The sequence below is a fragment of the Coptis chinensis genome, chromosome 5, assembly GCF_015680905.1.
Source record: "Coptis chinensis isolate HL-2020 chromosome 5, ASM1568090v1, whole genome shotgun sequence".
Classification (NCBI taxonomy): Eukaryota; Viridiplantae; Streptophyta; class Magnoliopsida; order Ranunculales; family Ranunculaceae; genus Coptis; species Coptis chinensis.
This window is the reverse complement of record NC_141460.1, coordinates 48,049,499-48,076,406: the sequence shown is the minus strand read 5'-3', so window position 1 is coordinate 48,076,406 and position 26,908 is coordinate 48,049,499.

Below are 26,908 nucleotides of genomic sequence, written 5' to 3'. Positions count from 1 at the left end.
GTTGGCTGTTGTCGGAGGAGAATGGGCAAAACGTGAAGGTAGTCAGGGGGTATTGACCTGTGAGGAAGGAATGGTGCCGTAGTAATACTTGTTTGGCTTGAAAGATTTCGGAGAAAGAAGGTTTTTGTGTACAGGACGATTTATTACTGAGAAAATATTTGCAGTATTGTTCCTGGGGTGTTGTTGTGTTATCTTACCCCCTCTTTTGGCCATACGCATTACGACATCTCGAGGACAAGTTCGCAAATAGTTGAACATAACGACCGAACGAAAGATTCACGCTGAACTCTGTTATGGAGAGTTGTTTGATAACAATGCCATGAACGGATTTTTTAAAGAATAATGTGAAACTCGGGGTTGGGACTGTCTATTTTATTCTAATGGAGACAAATATCATGAAGGTATTGTTCGATGTTTCTACGACTGCATAATCGATTATGAAGAGGTGAATGGGAAAATGAAATTGTATTGGGATAATGACTCTGAACCCACCATCATCACTCCTAATTTTCTAGTCGAAAAAATGGGAATTTCAGCACACTATGGACCACAAACAAAGGCGAAACAATCATGTGATTATCGAGTCATGCTTGGAGAAAGAGTAGAAGTAGATTCTGCAAATCGTGTCCGAGTTTGCTCCCTTCAGGTGAATCAAATTTTGACATATCGTTGGATTTGTGATAATGTCATTGGGTCGAGTAATTTTTCTACGATATATGAACCTGGTGGTCATATTTTATTTATGCTAATGAAGAGGGATAGCAAAATTTGCTTGGGAAAGACTATAATGAAGAATATTATGGAGAGGAAAAATGCAAATCATGGGTATCTCATCCTTCCAGCTTTTATCACTAGGCTTTTGTGCGAGTTAGAATTGTTTAGTGCAGAAATAGTTGAGGCGGAAGGAATAGAACTTAAAGAAGGACAGATTCCTAGGCAGATTTTACACTGTCCACCTGGATTTTGGGAGCCTAGTTTATTGACAGACGAGGGTGAACCAGTTTTTGCTATGACACCAGCTCATCACGACCCTGATTCCCCACCTCCTTATTTTGAAAACACTAGTGTCTTTGATGCTCAGATGGATCCGAATGTGCGAGACATGGGTTTAACAATATTTAGGGGTATGCACAAATTGTATAATTATCAGAAAAACAAGGAGGAGATGAATATTCAGTGACATAGGGAGTTGATGGAACATATTCTTACGCTCCAGAACAACAAAGCTGAAACATCCGTTCAAAAAAGAGGTTGTCCAAAATCGAAATAGAGTCCTTTATCTAGGATTATGTATTCCAGTACTTCTTAATATGATCACTCATGTACTTGATTGTCTATTATGGTTTTATCACTCTTATTTGTAGGCAGAGACAAATCTTGTATTCCGTGCAACAATGAAACTATTAATTTAAGTTATTATTATTACTATTATTCATTGTTTAAAATTTTCAGTCATGTCATTTGTACATGTAACTCTTACATTCTACCTCCACCTTTTTGGAGACGTATAACTCTATGGACATGCACATGACAAATATTTAGTCCTTGTAGTAATTTTATTCCTCACGAATCATTACTCCTATTTCTTTTGTTAAGGATATAAATTCTACAGATTTGAGCTGATGTAATTTTGCACGCATTTAAGGTAATATCCTTCCTTTTCTCTGATTATTTCAATTATGGTAAACTTTCAGTTATTTTATTTAGTCATTGAGGACAATGCCTAATTTAGCTAGGGGGATGAGAATTAAAAATTTTCAATATTTTAATTACAATATTTGGAAAGTTTATATGTGAATTATGGTGATTCTAGGTGAAAAGTATATTTTTATCGTTTAAACTGGCTAATGAAATAGGAAATTATAAGTCATGACCAGGATTAGTAAGACTTTTAGACTAAGTTTCTATTACTAGAAATAGAGCTCACTGATAAAAGTCTTAGTCTAGAGTAAGTTCATATAATACACCACTAGAGGAATTTCAAATGAAAAAGCAACTTAAACTTCTACCAAACTAGATGATTAGTATAGAGACTTGACCTGTGAGACTTTAGCCTTTCAATTTTAATTTCTTGGAGAGTCTTTACGTAAATATGAGTCCAAGTTGACTCAACCATTTTTCTGTGCTTAAATTTGTTGTGTAGTCTCATTCATTCTTGATTTGGTCAATCACGAGGTGGCATCAACTGGGGAGATAGCTATTAGGTCTTGTAGTATATTCAAAGCGAAATATCATACTGATAAGTCAAGTAGTGAACCAATCAACCTTTATCCCACCTAGTAGGATTATCATGTTAACCACTTTTGAGCCTTATATATTAAACCTTTTATTCTTAAACCAATCATCTCAAACCCAACTCCAGATAAGGAGTATATCCCATATTATTAGCCTTATCCATATTTCTGAGGATTTCTAAAGAACTAAAGAGAAAGCCAGAATGAAGAAGATTTTGAAGGAAAATTTACCAAAGTCAAATGAAGAAAATCATTCCTTTTGCTCTAAGAAAAAAATAATAATAAAATAAAGAAGAAAAAAAAAAAAAGAAATAATTAAGAAAAAGTAGTGATAGAGTTCAAGTGTTGCAGTCTACAAGTGAAGAAAATTTCCAAGAAGGTCAAAAGCACAAAGTCTTTAGTATATTCTCAGAAATTTTTGAATCCTTTTTACCCTTTTCTTGTCAACCTGTCCTAAGCCCTGTTTTAATACCCAGACTTATCACGAAAGTATGATATGAAGTGTACAATAGGTGAGAGGATGCTAAAGTGAAGGACCCGACACTTCAAATGTGATTGACATTCTTTCCATGAGACTTTATTTATATATTTGCAAATTTCTGTCTTTCTGACTAAATATGTGGGATGCTCTACTTTTTACTCATTTCCCTGCATATAGATGTAAAATAGAAAACTTATCTGAGAGAGATTTCCTTGTGAGTGTATGAAATGGTGAGATTTGAAGTCGAAATACTAATCCAAAGGTGAGGTAGAAATTCCGCGTTGCTTGGAAAAGAGAAAGGAATCAAAATGGTTAAAAATGAATAAGCTCTAGTTAGGATGATTAGTCAGTTTTTTCTATCTTTATGAATAGAACCTTAGCCTAATGTTTTATGATCATGTGTATGATAAGTAATAACTTTTTGATTTAGACATTTTACCTGAAAAAGTTGTTTTCTCTAGATTTCACCATAGTTCATATGTAAAATTGATTTTGTGGCTATATCAACTGAAAACCCTCACGAGGCTATAACTCGTCCTTTAAAGGTAACTTAAAGGTTCAAAGCCTTGTTGCATATGGTAAATGCAACCGCGATGCCTGCGAAAGTGAGTTAGTTTATTATTTAATTAGTATTGTTAGCTTTGAACACTTCTCTAGTATACCACATATTTGCTAAGAGACTAGCAAAATGCTAGTTGGGGGTTGTGATAAGTGCTCAAAAGTAATGATTTATAACCCCAATAATGTATATGTTTGTCTCAATTTTATATTTAAATATTCTAATATGATATAATTTAAGTGTTTGTAGGTCAAAGAACCTAAATATGAAATATGGAGGGAAAAGAAGTCAAACAAGTCAAAAAGGAGTCACTGGGAATTACAGCTAAAGGCCTATGGAAAAAATGTCATATTTGTCTCCATAAGTGCCAAGCCTAATGGGACTCTAAAAGAGGATAATAATTGATTTAGAAGAGTCTTCAATCTGATCTCAAAGCCTTAATTTTGACTTCATAGGAAGATGAGATCAACATGGAGAAGAAGTCAAAGTTTCACAAGAATTAGGAAACTGAAAGCTGTCAGAAGTTGCAGCTTGGGAATAGCCTGCAAGGCAAAGTGGACCACGTCCAACTTTGGTCCAACCGAATTTAACTTTTCCAACATTGCTTTTAGAAAGATTATAGAGAGTTTGACACCAAATAAACATAGGATTCGGATCTCTATCTAGACGAGCATGTAAGCCAATATATAAGGCACAAAAACCTCAGTTTACATCATCTAGGAAATTTAATGTTTGCATCTTAGATCTAGAATTAAGAGAGAAGAAAGTTCAGACCTTTTCACCATTAATAGCTATAAAGATTATTCCTTTTCATATTGTGTTCATAGCATAGTGTGAGGGGCTAATCTCCCTTCTCTTGGGAGGGGAGATGAAGCCTTTTTTGTATGTTTTAGTTTAGTTCTTCTTCTATCATATTTTAGTTTAAATCCCTCATTGAGTTTTTTCTTATTCATCCATTGATCTAATGCTCCTGTGGAGGTTAGGAGGTCATAGGGTAATTTAAGATTGTGTAGAGCCAAATACCACAAACCCTTTTTTTTTTTTTTTTTTTTTGGTAAGCCTGTTTTAAATGAGATCAGTAACTCTTTGATGCTGGCGGGGTTCGATCCCCAGATCTCTTGATTCACAAACCCTAGATTCTTTTCTTCTAGTTTTTAGTGTTCTAGTATGATGATTGGATTCTTTATGGCACCTCAATTAGTTGTATGGTTAATGCCACATGTGGATTTTCCATGGCACCTAGAGTTGTATATTGAATGCCACTTAAAGTACAATTTGGTTAGATAGAAGATATCATTGGAGATTGAAGAAGTATTTGATGGAAAGATAGAAAGCACGTTGAAAGCCACATATTATCATCATGGTTATGAGCATAAGGTTTGTAGGTATGGTGAGTTTCTATTGGTGATTTATATTAAGCATGATAGGTAGATCTATTAGACTAATTCTATGATTTTGGTGGATTCATCTCTCCCAAGATATTCTCTCTCTTTGATTCATATTCATATATTTAATTTAGTTTATTTTATGCATAGTTTAAATCTCAAACCAAATCAACTATATATTTTGCATTACTTAGCCACATCTTTTACTTGCATCCATTAGAGTAATTTAGATTAGGAATTTCTTTTATCATCACTAATCAATTTATCCCCGGCAGCGGCGCCATTGAAAAAGCACGCAACACGTAATTATTTGTGTCATTGTTTGTGTTACGTATCTTTTGCAAATCTTACTTAGCCTAATATATATTGATTAGTATAGTGGCTAGCAAGGTATCAATCCTACTATAAATAACTAAGTGATGATAATAGAAATTCCTAATCTAAATTACTCTAATGGATGTAAGTAAAAGATGTGGCTAAGTAATGCAGAATATATAGTTGATTTGGTTTGAGATTTAAACTATGCATAAAATAAACTAAATTAAATATATGAATATGAATCAAGAAAGATAATATCTTGGGAGAGATGAATCCACCAAAATCATAGAATTAGTCTAATAGATCTACCTATCATGCCTAATATAAGTCACCAATAGAAACTCACCATACCTACAAACCTTATGCTCATAACCATGATGATAATATGTGGCTTTCAACGTGCTTTCTATCTTTTCATCAAATACTTCTTCAATCTCCAATGATATCTTCTATCTAACCAAATTGTGCTTTAAGTGGCATTCAATATACAACTCTAGGTGCCATGGAAAATCCACATGTGGCATTAACCATACAACTAATTGAGGTGCCATAAAGAATCCAATCATCACACTAGAACACTAAAAACTAGAAGAAAAGAATCTAGGGTTTGTGGTATTTGGCTCTACACAATCTTGAATTACCCTATGACCTCCTAACCTCCACAGGAGCTTTAAATCAATGGATGAATAAGAAGAAACTCAATGAGGGATTTAAACTAAAACATGATAGAAGAAGAACTAAACTAAAACATACGAAAAAGGCTTCATCTCCCCTCCCAAGAGAAGGCAGATTAGCCCCTCATACTATGCTATGAACACAATATGAAAAGGAATAATCTTTATAGCTATTAATGGTGAAAAGGTCTGAACTTTCTTCTCTCTTAATTCTAGATCTAAGATGCAAACATTAAATTTCCTAGATGATGTAAACTGAGGTTTTTGTGCCTTATATATTGGCTTACATGCTCGTCTAGATAGAGATCCGAATCCTATGTTTATTTGGTGTCAAACTCTCTGTAATCTTTCTAAAAGCAATCTTGGAAAAGTTAAATTTGGTTGGACCAAAGTTAGACGTGGTCCATTTTGCCCTGCAGGCTATTTCCCAAGCTGCAGCTTCTGACAGCTTTCAGTTTCCTAATTCTTGTGAAACTCTGACTTCTTCTCCATGTTGATCTCATCTTCCTATGAGCTCGAAATTAAGGCTTTGAGATCAGATTGAAGACTCTTCTAACTCAATTATTATCCTCTTATAGAGTCCCATTAAGCTTGGCACTTATGGAGACAAATATGACATTTTTGCCCTAGGCCTTTAGCTGTAATTCCCAGTGACTCCTTTTTTACTTGTTTGACTTCTTTTCCCTCCATATTTCATATTTAGGTTCTTTGATCTACAAAAACTCAAATTGCATCATATTAGAATATTTAAATATAAAATTGAGACTAACATACACATTATTGGGGTTATAAATCATTACTTTTGAGCACTTATCATTGTGATATAGAGATTTTGGAATTCCAATTGATTGGTTGCAAGATTCGGGTGTAGTTGGCAAGGTACTATTCTCACTTACAATTGTGTAATGTGGGTTTTGTCCATGTGTGAGAAAGTCATTCACCCTTAATGTGCCTAGCAAGCTTTTTGAGAATAAGTTGCAAAAAAGAAATAGTTATTAGGGACTTGGAAGAGAACAATTTGAACCTGGACCGAAAGGTATAAAAAGGAAAGGGGCCTTAAATTATATTGCTTAATATATTGTACTTATCATTTATTTTATATATTTTGGTTTTGAATCTTATATTGTTTTTATGTAGGTTTTCTCATGTATTTTCTCCATTGGATTGCTTTGCTAAATGGTTTGCAGTTGAAGTTTGAACTTTGAACACTTTTGATACTTCAAATGTTTATAGCCTTATACATACATTACCGTGTTTCTTGGTTGTTTGCAGATTGATTAAACATACCCAAACCCAAAATTTTGCTAGCATTATTAATACTAAGGTTGGTGCTCTTTGGATTTGGAAAAACATCTCTACTCATTGTATGAAACTCACATTTCTAGATTTAATCAATGTGAGTTCACAGTCATTGCATTTTTTTTTCCAATATATTAATGCTTAAGAGCATTTGATTTTCTACAATGTGGAGCCAATTAATTATTGAATCAATGATCCCTGCCTTGCTATTGATCCTGTTCAAATCATAGGTAACTCCAAAGGTTATTTTTGTTTCCTTTGATTATTTGAGCTAGATGCTTAGTGAAGTGTATGACCAGTCACGTCAGAGATGCATTTTTGATGAATATAGCGTCTTAGTTTTGGTGAATATACCCTCTGAAATAAAAATTTTAGACACAGAGATGGAGCATAAAGTTTCAAAGTCGCGAACATGCATAACACTTCCCACCTTCAAATAATAGGGCTCTTGGCTTTCTGTGAGTAGTTGATTATGAACACCTTCAAATAATAGGCACCATCTTGGCTTTCCTGATGTTTTGGTATTTATGATTCTTACAGCTTTTAGTTAAATTCTTTGGAAAAGGCAATGAGGACACATCGATTGTAATGCTACGGTAGCACAGTAGTCTCAAATATTTTTATACAAAGTCATCTTGGCTCTTATTAAACCTCTGAAGAAATGTTTGATACAGATTGACACTTATGAAAGACCCTGATTATGTAAAAGCTTTGGTTCTTCTAAGGCAGGCTCTACTGCAATTGGAGACCGTATATCTTGAGCGTGTTATTACCAAGGTCAGTTATTTTTCAACTATTGATGAGTTTATTGCAAACAATTATATATATATAACCTCACCATCTATATATATATATATATATATATGTTGTGTAGATGGTGAGGTTGTGCAAGATGTTTGGTTGAGGCTTTGTGGTGTTGAGTCTGGGGAGATCGAGTTGAAGCTAAAGTGGATCGACAACACTTCTCCTTTCTATGTAGACCCTAAAATGTAGATGCTATCGAAGAATAGGATTTAGAAGTAGTATAGATGGTGTGACGATGCCGAGTTGCATGCACAATACATTGTCTATTTATGTAGTAAGTACAACACAAATTGGATATTCCTTAACTAACTGTCTCACGACAGATGAACCTAGCACATTCATTCCTGAATTATATTAGTGGAGCTAACGATGTAGTTATAAGAAGCAAATACAAGGATTACTTTGAAGAATTTGAAGGAAAGCAACTAAGCAATACCATGTTCTAGCCATAATGCAGAGCTGACCCACCCTGCTAGTGGAAGTTGCGGTAGGTTGGTAATGTGAACTGATTGACCTTTTGACTGTTGTTTATGCCATTCGCAAGATCAACAGGTATATGCATTGGGATTCAGTCCAGGCCTCAACATCGAGTTGAACATAGTTGCAGAAAGATGAGGATATGAAAAGAAGTGGCTATTTCTCCATTTCTCTTCTCTATGACCTCTGGGACTGTAGGAACAAGCTAGGCTAGAATGGAGAACAAAGATATATCTCCGAAAGCCATTTTGCAGATCACTGATTTTAATAGATCAAGATGTTTTGATGCTTTTAATAAGGATCAGAAGTGGGAAGCTTAGATTTATAAACCTATCTAGCTATGCATTCTTTTAGATATTTGGTCACCTCCTATCTTACCATAGGCTAAAGTAAATATTGATGCTGGATTTGACAGGTTTGGTAGTAAAGCTGCAGCTGGAGCAATATTGAATTATATTAGGAGCATCATTTATGAGATTTCGAATTATATTAGGAGCAGCATTTATGATATTTCAAGCTGAAGCAAGCTGAAGCTTTGGGTGCTCAAGTAGTTGTTTTGTTAGCTTTGAAACTTGGTCCTATTGTTGTTGTTGAAGGCTTAAAGTGATACCATATATTATGCAATGTACTTAATCATAAGATCATCCACTATTAATGTAGCAAGCCCGGCAATGGCCGGGCCATTAGCTAGTTATACTTAATTCCTGTAATTCACTAATAAACTCTATTAATAACCAAACATTTCCAAAAAAAAAAAAAAGAAAAAGAAATAGACATGCGGACGTTAGTTGGGCTTTGATGAATGCCAATTCAATGACGTGCGGATTGTTTTAATCAAGTGAGCGGAGCGAACGTTCTTGGGCCGGGTGGGGGGTACGTGACCCAAAAAGTTGTTTGGTAGGTTTCTGTCTGTCCTTAATCTCCTTTTCTTCTTCTTCGCCAAATACTCTTTCTCTCGAATATCTCTCTCTCCACCCAAACCCATCTCTCTCTCCTTTTTCTCCCCCCTCGCGCTCTTTCTTGCTCTCACTCAACAGCAAAAATACTGGATTCCTCCTAACGGGTTTTCTTCTTTCCCCATTTCGAGCTATTCACTCTAAAAAGTTACTGAAAAAGAAAGAAAGAAAGATAGAACAACTCTGAAATTCTCTACAACTTCAGGTTCATTCATATCCTTTTTTTTTTTTTTTTAATAATTTTTTAATCGATAATGTAAATTTGCTTTGTTATGACTAGTATTTTTTTTTTTTTTTTTTTTTTTTGTAAATATTTAATCTATAACTTTAATTTAGAGTGATTTAAAATTTACCCAATCATTCTCAACCCTCGATAACTTTTTGGATTTTATTACTTTTACAAGTTATGTCATACACGCAATAGGTGATTTAACTTTGAAGCCAATGTTAGCTTCTGACTACGTCGTGGACTCTTCCTAGTAATGTCTGTTTGTCTCTGCGAATTTTGTTTATGTAAAGGTCAGTATGCTGTAATAAATACTATTATCTGTTATGTTTGAGTTTGATGTAATAAATAATATTATCTAGAAAACATGGAGTTTGTATCCTAGGAACAATGAAGTTATATTGTGGTTGTATTAAGACTGTAAGTTTGGCGTGGTTGGGGTGCTAGGCGAGGTGACTTGTCCTAAAGGCCTGCTAATTATAAAGTTATTGTAAGTACCCTCCGTTCTACACTACAATACATGTGTCCTTACACCAGCTCGTACCGCTCTATCAGAACGTCCCAATGACCCGAACCCAGGTCGTCCCCAGCATCAGTTACAGCCATATATGTAAGCAAATCAACTAGCACAATCTTGGAGCTCAGTCAACTCACCAATCAAGGAGACATTAACTTTGTAACATCAAAGTAATGGTGAATCATCAAGATAGCACACAAGGTGGATCTACACTTCATAACGGCCTGGAGCAAATAAGCAAAGTCAGCTCAAACATCTATAAGTAGAGAAAGATGAACTACGTAAGGCTTGATTCAAGTTTGCCCGAAGAAACTTGATACGTAGGCAACTCTTATCCTGAGAAGAGTGCAGCCATTCCTTATCACATAAATCGTCAGGTCGTTGTCCAGTAAACACCAAACATCTACATTGGCGTCGTCTGCCGGTTCGTTTCCTTAAGAAAAGAACACACACTGTTTTCTAAAGCCCACGAAGCTGGTCAAAAAAACCACCATGGACCCTTCACTTCAGATGTTAGCAGAACATATGAAGACACTCCAAGAAGCATTCATCACCTTGTAGCAAGAAAACCAGACGATGCGCGAACAGGCCACCTCTAACACTAACAACGGCACTCTAGATGTAGTAGAGAACAATGCCGTCGCAGCCCTCACCACAACAACCAATCAAAGGTTAGAAGACTTCGCACAAAAGTTGGAGAAGTCAAACGACAAGACAAGCGCGATCCAGATCGCTCAAAAGATACTCTAGACGTACAAGGTGTCACCATTCACAAGCAACCGCCTTCAGAGTTCATCCAACTAACGATCCCACTGTATGAATGTAGCTCGTGTCCAGGCCAGCACGTAGCTCGTTTCAGCCAGACTCTCACACTCTATAGCGCTCCAGAATACGACTACCTGAAGTGCAAACTCTTTCCAGCCAGCCTGAAGGACAAAACTTTAGAATGGTTGTACACGCTCACCCCGGACTCAATCAGCAATTTCAACAAACTAGCTGAGACGTTCGTAGCAGAGTTCGTCCACACCAGGAAGAAACAAGCCGACCTGGACTCCTTGTTTCAGCTAAAGCAAGCACATGGAGAGACGATCTGTGAGTTCCTAGGACGTTTCAAGAAGGAGCTCCTTGATAATGATAATAATGATGAGTCTACCTACGAAATGAATGATGAATTCACAACGTAAGTAAACTAACAACTAAACTTTTACTAACAATTATCAAAGCTTCCACTCTCGATCAATAGTACGATATAGTGGAGTAGAGTGATTCGTTCCACTCTTAGTCCTTCCGTATGCTTGTTTTCTAGTCTCACTACTCTACTTAAAGTCAATGAGAGTTTTACGAAGGGAATTAGACTACGATGCAACTACCCACGAAATGCACTAGTCGGTTATCGAATACTAAGGGAATGCTACGTTGATTCGATGATAAGGAGTTGTTGGGGGATGATTCCACCTTAACTCAACTTAATCCACTAGCGACGAAGTCGTCCGTAATCCGAATTGAACTGCTACACGTAACAATCGGTTCTTCCTAATCCCTAATTACACATGGCATTTCTACCAATTTATAACTAGCATGTGAACAATTAAACCCATTCTCATGGTGAACTAATTATTTCTCAAGGGAATAGAAATTACGACTTTACTTTATGTTAAACGGAATCAAGCTTTCATCAAGGCTTCTCAACCCCTCTAATGGAGGTTTAGCCTTGAATCATTCCGCAATCATTTCCATTTAAATTTAAACTAAACATAATATAAAGCATTGAAATTTACTTAATTAAAACAATAATGGAATCTAATTAATAACTAAGAATTGAATGGTAACAAGAATTGAATTTAGATCTAATAAATTGTAAAATGACAAAAACGAAATTGATAAAGGACACTACTTTATTGATCTAATCAAATGAAGAACAAGATCCAAAGGTTTAATCTAATAAAGGATTTGAAACTAATAAAATAAAACAATTAAATCTAGATCTAGAAGCTATTTTAATGGCTACTTTCTATTCTAAGCTATCTACCTAACCTAACTGCCATTAACACTGAGTTAAGCTTTTGTTCTTATACATTCAGATCCAAAAATCGTGCATGGGCTTGGAGCCATGTTTTGGGCCGAGAATCAGCCCAAAACCCAATTCTTTCAAATTCAAAAAAAGGCCTCTTCAGCTACAGTTGGCTTCCACAGACTTTTCGTCCACTTCTGCTCCTTTGATTGGGTCAAAGCTTGGACCATTGCAAAGCTCTTTTCCGAGCCGGTCGTTTTGACATAAGGTAGGCCTCATTCCCGAGGTCTGAGTCCAAAGATATGGCATTCGAAGTTCTCACGACTTTTGCTCCTTTATCTCGCTAAAGTGGCACATTTCTCGCACATAATGGACTTTGAAGCCCCGAAATGCATAAAAACGCTAATCAGTATTAACTCTTACTTATTATTCACATAATTGGTCTAACAAAGATGATTATTAAGGGTTAAAACTACAGTTTTGGGCTCTTATCAAACCACCCCCAAACAAAGATTTTGCTTGTCCTCAAGCAAAGATGAGAAATTAGAATAAGTGACCAAAAATGGAGTTCTAACTACTCTCGCTTTCACTGAAAAGCGATTGCATTGACCATATGCAACAAGGCCTTAAACCACTAGGAATTCCCTAGTGGACGAAGTTATAGCCTCGTGAGAGTTTTCCAGCTGAAGGTACTCACAAACTTCATCTATACTACAACGACTAAGAAAATAAAACTATTGTTTCCTTTATTCATGCTCAACTATCTATACATCTCTAGCAATTACATAAGAATAACCAAATCAAAACCCTAAGTTAATATATGCATAATAATCAATCATCTACAATAAACATATATACAATGAGTAGTACTATCAAATGTTTAGCAGTGTTTGTTTCTCGAACTCTAATAAATGCCCCTTAAGTAGGTTCTCACAATAATAGTCAAGAAACAACACTGATTTTTCCACTCAAGTTTCACTACTCCAAAGGTACAAAGTGGGCACACTTTACCTTACAATCTCAATGACAACAAGGAAGCCGGGTCGATCAAACACATCCGCCACTTACTATCACACTAACCTATTCCTAATCGAGCTAGAGGTCTTTATTAGGTGTTACGGGATTAGGAGATGGTTTAAGAAGGAAGGAAATGGATATTCTAAAGGACAAGTCCGAGATAATAGAGTCTTCATATTATGTAACTTAGAGAAAACCTTGTTATTTTCTTTTTGCTTCTACACTTTGTTTCCATCCTTAGCCATATTTTTTTTTTCTTTTCTTTTTGGCTTTTGACTCCCTTTTATTCTATTTTTTTTTTTTTTATTTTATTTTTTTTTTTTTTTTCTTTTCTTTGGATGGAAACTTCTTTTCTTTTATTTTCTCAAGCAACTAACTAACAATTTTGTTTACACGTGTTTTTCTCTTCTTCTTCACTTTCTTCACTCATTTATTCTCATACTTATTCTAAATATATATATATATATATTTATTATATTTTTTTTTATTTTTTTTTTTTTTTTTTGTTTTTTGTAACAGGGTAAAGGAATTGTGGTGTATGGAAGGGCTAAAGAAAAGGCTCAGAGTGGCGACTAGCGGAAAATAATTCATAGGTTTGAATTTCTCGCTATATCGATCCAAAGAGCGCCTAAATTCTCACTTAGGATATGGTTTAGTGATCAAGCAAGTGGACGGTGTGATTTCTATCCCGATTTTACTTCTCCTTGTGTCATTTCTCAAATGTTTCGCCATATATAAGGCTTTAGGCTATATTCTCATAGATTTGTAGAATAAGTACTCTAGCCTAGATTTTAAACTTATCGCTAACAATCATAGATACTCATGTAATATATTTATAGATAGATGCAAAGATTATTACCTACGATAACCTAAGTTTCTAACAATTATTCCGATGCAAAAGCTATGTGAGACTTCTAGATTGTTAAAAGCATGGAGAAAGAAACAATACCAATATTCCTAAGTGTATAGATGACTTATTTATTTATATTTTTAAATTTTGAAATTTTAACTAGAAAACAAATGCATATTATATCTATCTATATCCTAGCAGATGTCTTAATTACACGCGTTTCTATGCCCCCAAAAAAAAGCATGCTTTGTCCTCAAAGCATTTAAATAAAGAGGGTAGGAAAAATACCATTGAAACGCTGCGGAAATTCGTAAACATCCGCAAAACAAAGTTAGAACGCATACTAATATAGGAAATAAAAACCGACGCAACTCTATAAGAGTTCCACCCATTATGGGGTTAACATAATTAAATTGCTTGGGACATAAGCGCATACACTAATGTAACTAAAACTTACCTCCACTCCCGTTGTTATTCGTCATCTTCGCCATCCTCTACTTCTATAAAGAAGTGAGAGGTTCCTTCGCATCCCGCCATGCTATGATAATTTGCCGTGCTTCACGCCATTTATCATCTATGGTTGCTAACCTATTAAGTGCCACTTGGTCCGATGGGGTGTAGGTGCAACCTCGGTGAGGTTGTATCCGCCACCCATGCCAAGTCATTGCACGGAAAGATCGAATAATACTATTGGTGGGTCGCACCGTCTACCTTTTAATCCAATCCGCGGAAACGCGGTAAAAAAAGGAAAGAAACATAGCATAATACGCGGAATTAGAACAGGCATAAGAAGGTACTTATGCCTCATGGTATGGGCTCGTATAAACTAGACATCAAAGTCCCGGGAAGGTCATAGAACCGGGCGGCCCATTGGCTAAAAGCAAGGAAAACGCCGCAAGTGGCGCCATTCACGTAAGAAAACGCCATTCCCTAAAATGTTTAGCATAATCCAAAACATAACAGTTCCTATGTTCATGGACAAAGCTACTACCAAGGGCAACGCTATAGTCCCCTTTGGTCCTCAATACGGAAAAATGCCTGCCCCATAAGCCTCGTGCAAAGACTCATAAGTATAGACATGCATATTATCGAATCTAATAGCACCATGGGTCTTGTATCTCAAATGCATAGCAAGTCCAAGAACAAATGCTAGCAAGAACCCGGTAATTTCCATTGGTTCATCGTCAATGGTAATTTCCATTTGTTCTCCATCCGGTCTCTCAAAGAAAATGCAGTTATTATAAAAAATAAGATGCAAGTGCCGGAGAATAAAGTTCAGCCGGTCTTACCATAAGAGGTTCCCACCAACATATGTGATCACTCGCGAAACCAAGCACCGTAAGTAGTGCTTTTGGAACAAATCTTCGAAAAGACTGTTCGCATTATTATGGGAGATGTCATCTCAAAACTACGCTCGAATAGCTTGCAAAACAACCGGCACAACGCTAAAAAACCGGAATTTTTCTGGTCCGTAGAAGTCGTAGCGGACGGGCTCAAATAGCGCGCGCGCTTTGTATTTTTGAATTCCAAGAACTTAGGGCTGGTCGCTTGACTTGTATGCGCTGGCCTCGAAAGCAAATTTTTCTCGACAGAAGTGTAGGGCGCAGCTGGCTAACTACTAGCGGCAGGCGCCCGAAGTTGCGCTTTTTGTGAAAATGGAGACGAAACGCGGGAATCGCGCGGGTGTGAAGGGTGAGTGATGGATTTTAGGTGTAGTGTGAGTTGTGAGGATAGATTGTATCAAGTTTATATAGGTTTAAAGTTGCTAGAATGGATCGGAAAGTTGCCAAAACTAATTACGGGCAGCTTCCTAAATCCTAAAATTTCCAAACTCGAAAACGGAAACAACTCATATCCCGGATTCTCGATTCAAACCCAAGATCTTTATTTGGATTTTATGATTGAATGTACCTATTTAATCTAGATTTCATCCTACAATGATTCTCAATCATAGATAGGCCTAAACTCCATATTTTCACCTTACTCCGCAGAAATTCTAACACTAGGGTTTTATAAAAATACAGCCTTTGAATGATAAAACCACCCCCAAACAAGTTGGGAAGGTGGGATCAATATGAAACAAGCACACATACTGAAAAATAACCCCTTATATTATAATTTTCATTCGAGGTCCTTTCACTTACAAAATTCAAATTACGAATATAAAAATTACATTACAATAAAAAAACAACAAAAAATAAATAAAACAACAACTTATAAAACAAAAATAACTACTTACTATCACTCCTCATCCTTCTAAACACCTCGCCAAAGGTGGCCGAGGGCACGCCTCTCTAGTGGTGGCTCCTCGGGCTCCGTAAGGTCCAAAGAAGAAGAGTCCCTTCGCCGACGACGCCATGTCTCGTAGCCGTATCCTCGAGGCGAGTCTCAGATGAGAGGTGGGAAGCGCGCTAGCATATCCACTCTAAACCGGGCGCTGGCTTCCATCTCACCCCGCCCCCCATCTCTCATCCTCCCTCCGGGTGCGGATCTCGGTTGTGATGAATAGTCGCCGCCGAAGTCCGGAGGTCCGCAGGCAGATGTTTAGTGAACGATGCCCCTATGAAGCATAGCCATGCGTTTCAGATCGACCAACACCTCCGAAGGCATCTCGCATCAAAGCAGTCACGCCCTCCTCATCCCCTGAGGGCATCCTCATCCTCCTCCTCTTCATTCCCAGCCCCACCATCATCTTCTTCTTCCTCTCTATCCTCCGCCCTCCTCCAAACTTGTTGGACACACTCCCTATAGATACGCTGTGTTCCGTGCGGGTAATGTAAATCCTCTCGCATCGAGCCGCTTTCATCTTCAAAGATGATCTTGGTGATTAACACAGAAGAGGTGCCAAAGACCTTCCGACTTCCTAATCATGCTTCAAGAAAACTCCGGTGATACAGAAATCGTACTTCGCTCCCCGAGTATCCATAGACGGGAGGCAGGTCGACCGATGTCGCCGACCTTGTCCTTCCCTAGGACATTCCGACCAATCCATCGGGGGTGTAGCCACCGGGTTGGTCCCGAGGGGATGCCCGGCGAACACAATGGGAGTTTGTATTGTAGCTCCCATTGATGACAAGAATTTCCATCAATGGCTCCACCCCCACAAACCGGGTCCTCGTAAGGTGGTTTCCAGATGGATTCTAGGCGGAATGCCTAGAATCTCAGCCAACAACCCAAGAGTCAACTCCCTTCTCTTCTTCCTTACCATCACAAAATCCTACTCCCTCCAACTCCCTCGGTTGTAGAAACGCCGGACCAAGTCTTCGTGGTAGAAGGCTTCGGTCGAAAGTACCGAGAGACTATTCCAGCCTTTACTAGCCATTTCACACCGTGAAAACGGCGCCGAAATGGTCCGGCAGGAAAACTTGTTCCGTGATAATTCGGGCGCTGAGCCATCTAGTGTTTGGAATGGATGGTGGTTTAAATATGATGTGGTGGTGGTGGTTTAGCTTGACCGACCGAAAAGAACAACAGCGGTGGTGGTGGCGGTGGGTGGCGCAAAGACCAATTTTTTTGATTTTTCGGTGGTTTTTCTTGGGTTAAATTGGTGGAGTTTGTTTTGATTGGTGTTTGAAGTCGATTGGGGTTGGGATTTGATTTTTGGCGTGGGTTGTTTTAGTTTTCTTTTTATTTTGATTTTTGTTTTAGGTTTAAGCTTTTAAGCTTGGTGTTAATGGCGTGGAAGATGAAAAAAAAAACGATGAACTGTTTGCGGAGAATGTAAGAGCCGAAAGGCCTCCATGGGCGCTGGTGGGCTGGTTGGGCCCAAGCCCAAAATCGAAATTTTGATTTTTTTCGATTTTTTTTTTATTTCAAATCAAAATTCCCGCTTCATACATGTCCGATTTTTTGGCGAATGAGATATGGAAATGATCAGGAGAGAATTTCCTATCCAATGATCCATAAAACACTCTATTCCGACTTCGGGTGACATAATGATAGTGGAAAATGCCTCGAAGTGCGCGCATGACGTAAGTTATGCGAACGAATGAAATCTAAATTAATAGATTATGTCAATCCAAATCGTAATACAATAAAACGCCTAAGCAACTCTAATGGCACATAAACATTTTAGTACGAAACATTTAACACCCACCCCCCAAACAAATTTTTACAACGGCTTAGAAAATTTGTTTTTAGCAAATGGTCTTTTAGAGTCGATTCCCGAGACTTCCTAGATTACTATGTTTATTTTTATTTTTATTTTTTATTTATTTTTAGAAAGAAAACAATAAGCAATAAAGACATAATTCACACCATAGAGAAACATGACTCAAAAAATCCGAAAAAACATGCAAGAGTGGAAAACGGAACTATGTGAACCGTGGACTTAGGATCCGTACTTACATGCCCACACACTCCATGGGAGGGCCCGGTTACCTTAATGGTGCACTCACCAATATATTGGAATGAAAGGAAATGCACCAACACAGAAATTTGAGTCGCTTATAGTCGATACTCAAGACTTTATCTAAAACATATGTATGAACATGCAGATTGATCATATATCAACAACCTAAATAGTTGTGGATCATTCCATAAATAAATATCCTGAAAACATATCCAAACACAATCAAACACCAATTTTCCCTATGACTCAACCTAGTGATATGAAAGGGAAGTCGGATTACCCTATCAGGTAACCTATCATGCACCTTCTTTTAATTTTTTGAATGAGTGGGTGTTCTAGTAAATAAGTGTGGAAAAGTGAATGGGTGTGGAGAATATGGTGGATATGGATAAGTTGTAGAAAGACAGCCTGCATAATAACCGAGGATGTGGTTTTAGCACTGAACTCATTCATTGTGTGTGTAGGACTGCCTCAATTTTGAAAATGAAGGTGTCAAGTAGTTTGTCCTTCCTCAAGTATCCGCTTTGCTAGAGGATTTAAAAAAATTATGAAGCACAGAGAGAAACAAAAGGATCGAAAGTGCAAACTCGAGATTCCTTTGAAAGGGGTGGAAGGAGGGGAATCGAGGTGGATGTTGTGCAAGTTAGTTCTTGATAGGGTGAATTGTCACCTACCAAAGAAACTCATCAAATTCCTCATCAAGATTGGTCATATCCACATTACTATGGTAGTCCTCTACATCTTTGAAAGTCATCTATCCCGGCCCTCATCACTAATATGTGTATTGACTAGTGTTGGAATGGAAATGTTGAGTCCGACTTTCCAAAGGAAAGAATGTTTGGCATATGATTATCGTGAACGTGTTGTTGAAATAATCTCGAGCAAAGCTCTCGATCATGCTAACCTCTCCATCCATAGATCGAATCGGGTAACTGTGGTCCTTGTTTTAAAAACATTGACTTCAACAAAGAAGATGGCCAAAAGACATGGACATTGAACCATCACGGCAATTAATGAGCGCATTGGCAGTTGCCAAGAAAGGACGCTCTAGAATGATCGACAGTGAGTCGCTAGCGATTACTCAGATCGAGGACTACAAAATCAGCCTGGATAGTAGAAATCCCTTTAACTTTTACCAACACATTTTCGACTACACCCTTAGGATACTTAATAGACCGATCAGCTAATTGCAACGCCATTTTAGTGGGTTGCATCTTGTCTAGACCTATTTGTCTATACAAATAAAATGGGAGTAAGTTAACACTAGCCCCCGTGTCTAATAACGCGGTCGTCGTCGTATAGGAATCTCCTAAGGTGCATTGACAAAGAGGATCTACCGTGGTCCTTGTACTTTAACAATTCCATTATGTTCAGATAAGGTTGGGAATTGTTCTGTTAAAAAGCGCCTTTTGGTATATTTGTCTTACGCCTAGTAGTACACAATTCCTTAAGAAACTTAGCATGATATGGTAGCTTTTAATAGCTTCGAGGAAGGGAAGGTTTATAGTTAGATTCTTGAAAACGTCCCCTAATCTCCTCGTAATTTGTATCCCTAGTTAACATGGCTAATTTTTGTGGAAACGGTGGTTTCGCTCTATATTTAGCAATGGTATCACCGGATGTTTAACCGTGGCTTTATGTTTCTTAGGTTGTGTTGTAACCGGGTACCTCTACAAAGGGTAGGCTCTTCAGTTTCTATTTCGCATCTAGTAAAATAGTAGGTGTAGGGTTATCGGTGGGTAAACTATAGGCATAGTTACTTTGTTATCAACCACTCGCCGAATCCGAGAGTGGTGATGGCATTTATCTCACCTACATTTTCATATTCATTACTAGTATTATCGGTTACCTCAAAGGCTGTGTTTGTTGTTTTAGGATTAGGTATTGCGCTTACACGAAACACACACCTTTGGGTTGGGCTTTATCTTGAGCCAATTGTTGGGTTAAATTATTTACGGATTGTAGAAGCCGCCGGTTGGATTGAGCCATGGTTTGGAAAAGTTTTTAGCTCACTTGTATAAAGGTGTCAAGACGATCCGGTGTGTGGGGTGTAGTGTTCACGGGGGTGTTACCGAACTATTTCCCGTGAATTATTTATCGGTGGATTTTGATAGCTATTATTTACCGAACGATACCTCTATTAGCATTATAATTATTATAATTACCTTGACCTTGTGCTTGACCTTGTCGAGGTTGCACTTGGTTGTTATAATTATTAAAATTACCCCCGACCGCCCTTCCTGTCGTGAGTGGGGCTTGGTTAAAGCCGCTTCGCTGGCCTAACATATTGATTATTGTACCCTTGAGGTGTGACTTGTTGGTTATTTCTCCAACCGGTTGGGATTTTGTCTCCAAGGGCGCTAGGTTCACTATTAATGGAACAAGCCCGTTTCATAGGCTATAGACGATTGGGAATCGGATGCTCGTGGACTCCAAATGTAAACTACATGGATTTGAATTTACATTCATGACGGGATTGGCTTTTGTTGTACGTAAATGGCATCTACCTTTTAGTGAGTGATTCGATTAGAGTTTTAAGCTCGAATCGTGTTTAATTTCAAACATACCGGCGCGCCTTAATCAAGGAAGAAAGAACTAGCCGAGCGAAAGGATATCATCACTACCCCCCAATTATTATTTCGCTTTAGTTTGGTCTTCTAAAAATTTATAAGCCTCCCAGGCTCCTTTTACTTAAGAAACTACCCCCATTCATAATGTCAAGGACTTCTTTATGGTGATGTTGAAGTCCTTTGAAAAAGGCACCTAACTAACGGTCTTTGCTAGGTTATGGTGTGGACACTCTATAAGCAGATCGGGTGAAACGATTCCAAGCCTCAAAAATGATTCATGAGGATTTTGTCGAAAAGAAATGAATCTTGGAAAGCATCTCATCCGTCTTTTAGGGGGTAAAATGTTCCATAAACAAATGAACAAGTTTAGCCCACGAAGTCCACGTAATTAGGAGCTTGGGCAGTTAAACAAGACGCCTTTATCGGGCTAAGGTGAAAGGGAATACCCTTAATTTAATTTGTTCCGCACCAACCGTAGGATGGTGGAATGTTGTTAAGACTTGTTCAATCCTACGATGTAGCCGATAAGGTTTTTCATGGTCTAAACCATGAAAAACGGGTAACAAATTAAAAATATTTGGAGGGATTCTCAAATCCCCACCGGTCTGCTAGAACGATGCAATATTTGGGGGCTATCGCCAAGGCTTTGTAGAAGTCCGAGAGGAGGAGTCTCTTTCTTCCCCATTATATCGGTGGTGTGTGTGAAATAGTAGCTAGAGGTGTAGTGTGTGGTATACTAGATAGACTTGTTTGTTGCTATTGTTGTGTATTTACGTTTGGTATTTTTGTTCTACCAGACCTTAATCTCATGCAAGACTAAGTCGAGCTTAACTAAACATGCAACACTCCAAACAATTCTGATATACTAGTATAAAACTCTAACAGAGATGCGAGGTGTGGAAGAAAGGAATACCGATTGCCCTTGCTTCGCTTTATGAATAGCGCCTTGTTTACGCTTTGTTCAAGTGTATATAGCAGGTTAGAACACTGAAAAATATGAAAGAGCAAAGTTCGAATCAAAACCGCCGAACCGAAAAAATTTAACACGTATTTCGGCCATTGCCGCGATAGAAGCGCCAAGGCTCGGTAATTTTCAAATTACAAAGTGTTTTTAGGGTCGGTCATTCCATATGGGGGCGGTCAAAGGTGGTGTCCAAGAAACATAGGGCGGTCGCTTCATTCATGAGGATGCCAAAGGTGTAAAATTTGCCGAAAATTTTCAACTATAAAATGGACAACCACAAGATGATTCAACAAGGGTGGGTGGGTGAAATGGGACTTTAAAAACAAGACTAACACTACGAAAACAATACGAAAAGTGAAACTAAGATGGCAAATGCCATTTGATAATGATAATAATGATGAGTCTACCTACTAAAATGAATGATGAATTCACAACGTAGTAAACTAACAACTAAACTTTTACTAACAATTATCAAAGCTTCCACTCTCATCAATAGTACGATATAGTGGAGTAGAGTGATTCGTTCCACTCTTAGTCCTTCCAGATATGCTTGTTTTCTAGTCTCAATATTCTACTTAAAGTCAATGAGAGTTTTACGAAGGGAATTAGACTACGATGCAACTACCCACCTAAAATGCACTAGTCGGTTATCGAATACTAAAGGGAATGCTACGTTGATTCGATGATAAGGAGTTAGAGGGGATTGATTCCACCTTTAACTCAACTTAATCCACTAGCGGCGAAGTCGTCGTCAATCCGAATCGAATTGAAGCTACTACGCAACAATCGGTTCTTCCTAATCCCTAATTACACATGGCATTTCTACCAATTTATAACTAGCATGTGAACAATTAAACCCATTCTCATGGTGAACTAATTATTTCGGGCGGGAATAGAAATTACGACGACTTTCACGCTAAACGGAATCAAGCTTTCATCAAGGCTTCTCAACCCCTCTAATGGAGGTTTAGCCTTGAATCATTCCAAATCATTTCCATTTAAATTTAAACTAAACATAATATAAAGCATTGAAATTTACTTAATTAAACAATAATGGAATCTAATTAATAACTAAGAATTGAATGGTAACAAGAATTGAATTTAGATCTAATAAATTGTAAATGACAAAAACGAAATTGATAAAGGACACTACTTTATTGATCTAATCAAATGAAGAACAAGATCCAAAGGTTTAATCTAATAAAGGATTTGAAACTAATAAAATAAAACAATTAAATCTAGATCTAGAAGCTATTTTAATGGCTACTTTCTATTCTAAGCTATCTACCTAACCTAACTACCATTAACACTGAGTTAAGCTTTTGTTCTTATACATTCAGATCCAAAAATCGTGCATGGGCTTGGAGCCATGTTTTGGGCAGAGAATCAAAGGCCCAAAACCCAAATTCTTTCAAATCCAAAAAGGCCTCTTCAGCTGCAGTTGGCTTCCACAGACTTTTCGTCCACTTCTGCTCCTTTGATTGGGTCAAGGCTTGGACCATTGCAAAGCTCTTTCCGAGCCGGTCGTTTTGACATAAGGTAGGCCTCATTCCGAGGTCCGAGTCCAAAGATATGGCATTCGAAGTTCTCACGCGACTTTGCTCCTTTATCTCGCTAAAGTGGCACATTTCTGCACATAATAGACTTTGAAGCCCGAAATGCATAAAAACGCGTAATCAGTATTAACTCTTACTTATTATTCACATAATTGGTCTAACAGTATGATTATTAAGGGGTTAAAACTACAGTTTTGGGCTCTTATCACTCCTCGTAATGGAGCCAGGCTTAAAGGATAGCTTCGCAACTTCTGCATTCACCAACGTTCTCCTAGATAACTCCAACCTGGCAGGATCTCTGATGCGCAACAAACTAGAAAGCTTAGATGACCTGTATCACAGAATTGACAAGTACATCAAGTACGAAGAGTGGCGGGCATAGCGCAAAGGCAAAGAAGTTCTCGCAGTACGAAGAGTGGCGGGCATAGCGCAAAGGCAAAGAAGTTCTCGCAGTAAGCGACAAGCGAGAACCCAGAGAAAACAAACACTACACGGGCAGCACCAACAACAACAACAAGGGCCCCAGCTCCAACAAGCCCTCTTATACAAAAAGAGAATTCTCCAACTTCTCCAAGAAGCCGAGCCAGATCCTGAAGAATATCTATAAAGCACCATACTTCAAACCCAACATCAACAAGGTGATCGCCATAGCAGAACGTCCATACTACCATTTTTTCAAGCTCCACCACCATGACACCAATGAATGTTGGAGCCTCAAACACTACCTCTAAGACTTAGTCGAGGAGGGCCAATTGAAAGAGCTCCTGCCAGAAAGCGACCTTAGGCATAAGCTGGATGCCAAACGCCACCAAAGTAAAAGTAAGAGCAGCGACTCTGACGCCCCCGCCCAAATGTAAATAGGGAGGCGAACGGTCCGACGATCTAAATCTCTAGGTCGGTCAAGAAACAATAGGAGACAACACTCCTCCGACAATGGCGAAGAAAAGGTAATCAATATGATTACTGATACCTCCAACAATGAAACCTCAAGTCGGGAAAAGCACAAAAGGGTAAGAGCACTTCAGGAGATCTACCATCTCTCCTACAAAGCTGAAGTCATCACTCCTACCAGCTCTCAATCAACGACCTCCCTAACATTCACAAAGGACGATCTAGACAAGGTGTGCCTACCCCACAATGATGCCCTGGTAGTGCACGTCAAAATCAATGGGTGGACAGTCAAAAGAGTCTTCATCGATCCAGGCAGCTCATGTGACATACTTTTCTATCAAACATACAAGGACATGCACCTGCCAGACTCAGTGATGATAGAGTCAAATGCACCACTCTATGGGTTCAACGGAGATCGCACATATGCCATTGGAGACATCATCTTACCAGTCTCCATTGGCGAAAAGGAAGACATGGTCAAAACTTCAACACGCTTCAGTGTGATCGATGTCAAGTCGTCCTACACTGCCATTCTAGGATGCCGATGGATTCACAAGATCTAAGCAATTCTATCAACCCTACACCAGGTACTACGATTCCCCGGACCCCAAGGCATCACGAAGCTCAGAAGCAACCAACTAGAAGGTCATCAATGCAATCACATCAGCACAACAACCACACCAAAGCCTCAGGTCGTCGAAAGCAAGGACGTCCCAAAGAAGAAAGATCCTCAAGCTTCCAGCCCTCCACCAGCAGCAGCAGACAAAATCAAAGGGAAACAAGCACAAATAGAACCTGGAGAAAAAGTCAATCTGGGCACAAATGATGACCCAAAGTTTGTCTATGTCCGGGCTTATTTAGACCCCAAGTTCAAGGAGCAACTTGTCAAATTTTTATTTCTCAATAAAGATGTTTTTGCTTGGTCGTATATCGATATGCCTGGAATCGACCCACAGGTCGCATGCCACAAATTAAATGTCAATCCAAATGTAAAGCCTATCAAGCAACGACCTCGCAAACTGACTCTCAAATTTCAGAAAGCCATCAATGAAGAGATAGAAAAGCTAAAAAATGTGGGATTCATCACAGAAGTCGAGTATCCGACCTGGCTAGCTAACATCGTAGCCGTTCCTAAGAAGAACGGCCAGGTACTACCCTACATAGACTTCACCAACGTTAACAAGCACTGCCCCAAGGGCAGCTTCCCCTTGCCAAGAATTGACGTTCTGGTCAATCAAACATGCGGTCACGAACTTCTTTCGTTCATGGACGCCTACAGTGGATACAATCAAATACCACTGGCAGAAGAAGACTAGGAAAAGACATCCTTCATTACCGAACGGGGAACATTTTGCTACAACGTCCTACCATTCGGCTTAAAGAACGCAGGCGCGACCTACCAAAGACTGGTCACAAAAATGTTCAAAGACTTGCTGGGCGACACTATGGAAGTCTGCATAGATGATATGGTAGTCAAAAGCGCAAAAGCTATAGATCACATTTCTCACCTATAAGAAGCCTTTGAGCGACTGCGCCAAAACAAAATGAAGCTCAACCCAACAAAATGCGTATTCGGGGTAGCTTTAGGGAAGTTCCTAGGATATCTCATCTCATCATGGCGCATCGAAGCAAACACAGAACATATACGAGCTCTCCTTGAGATGCCAGAACCGACCTCCAAGCAACAAATCTACAAGTTATCTGGCATGGTCTCAGCCCTCAACAGATTCATCTCACGTGCATCTAACAAGTGCATACCCTTCCTGCAAATACTGAAGAAGGGTGCAACATTCACATGGACATACGAATGTTAAAAGGCTTTCAACGACCTGAAATCTTACCTATTAACTCCTCCCGTCCTATCCAAACCAACAGAAGGAGAGACACTGGGGCTCTACCTTGCAACTACCGACTTTGCTATCAGCTCGGTTCTCTTTTGCGAGCACAAAGGAATCGAAAAGCATGTCTACTTCACCAGCAAAACATTAGCCGACTCAGAAAAACATTACTCCCCAATGGAGAAAACAATGTTAGCTTTGCTGTACTCAGCTCGAAAGTTCCGATCTTACTTCCAGGCTCACAGTATCAAGGTCATCACAGATGTACCCATCAAACAGGTCTTGAGTTCTAGCAACAAAACAGCCTGCATGGCCAAATGGCTGAAGAACTCGGAGAACATCACATCGACTTCGTTCCTAGAACGTCCTGCAAAGGTCAGGTCGTTGCTGATTTCTTGGCATATTTCCCCGTCGAAGATGTCAATTGGGAACCCGAGCCAATTACTTCATTTCATCAACAACCCACCCCAAACACATGGCACCTCTATGTAGATGGAGCATGCAACAACAGCGATAGTGGACTGGGATCTGTGTTAACTTCACCAGAAGGAATACAGCTATAAAAGTCAATCAAGATCGACTTCACAACATCCAACAATGAAGCAGAGTACAAAGCATTAATTACAGGCCTCCACATGGCACAACAGTTACGAGTCCAGAAACTCAAAGCTCACAGTGACTCACAGCTAATTGTCAAGCAGCTCACCAAAGAGTATGTCACCAACGGAGCAAACCTGGCCAAATACGCCCAGGTCGTCAATAACATCATCAGCTCGTTCAAAACATTCTCATTAGAACACATTCCTTGATAGGACAACAGACATGCAGACAGCCTGACCTTCCTAGCGTCCAAAACCCAAGAGACATGTCCAACCACGGTCTACATTGACATCCTAGAGAGGCCTGCATACTAGTAAGAAAGTGTCAACA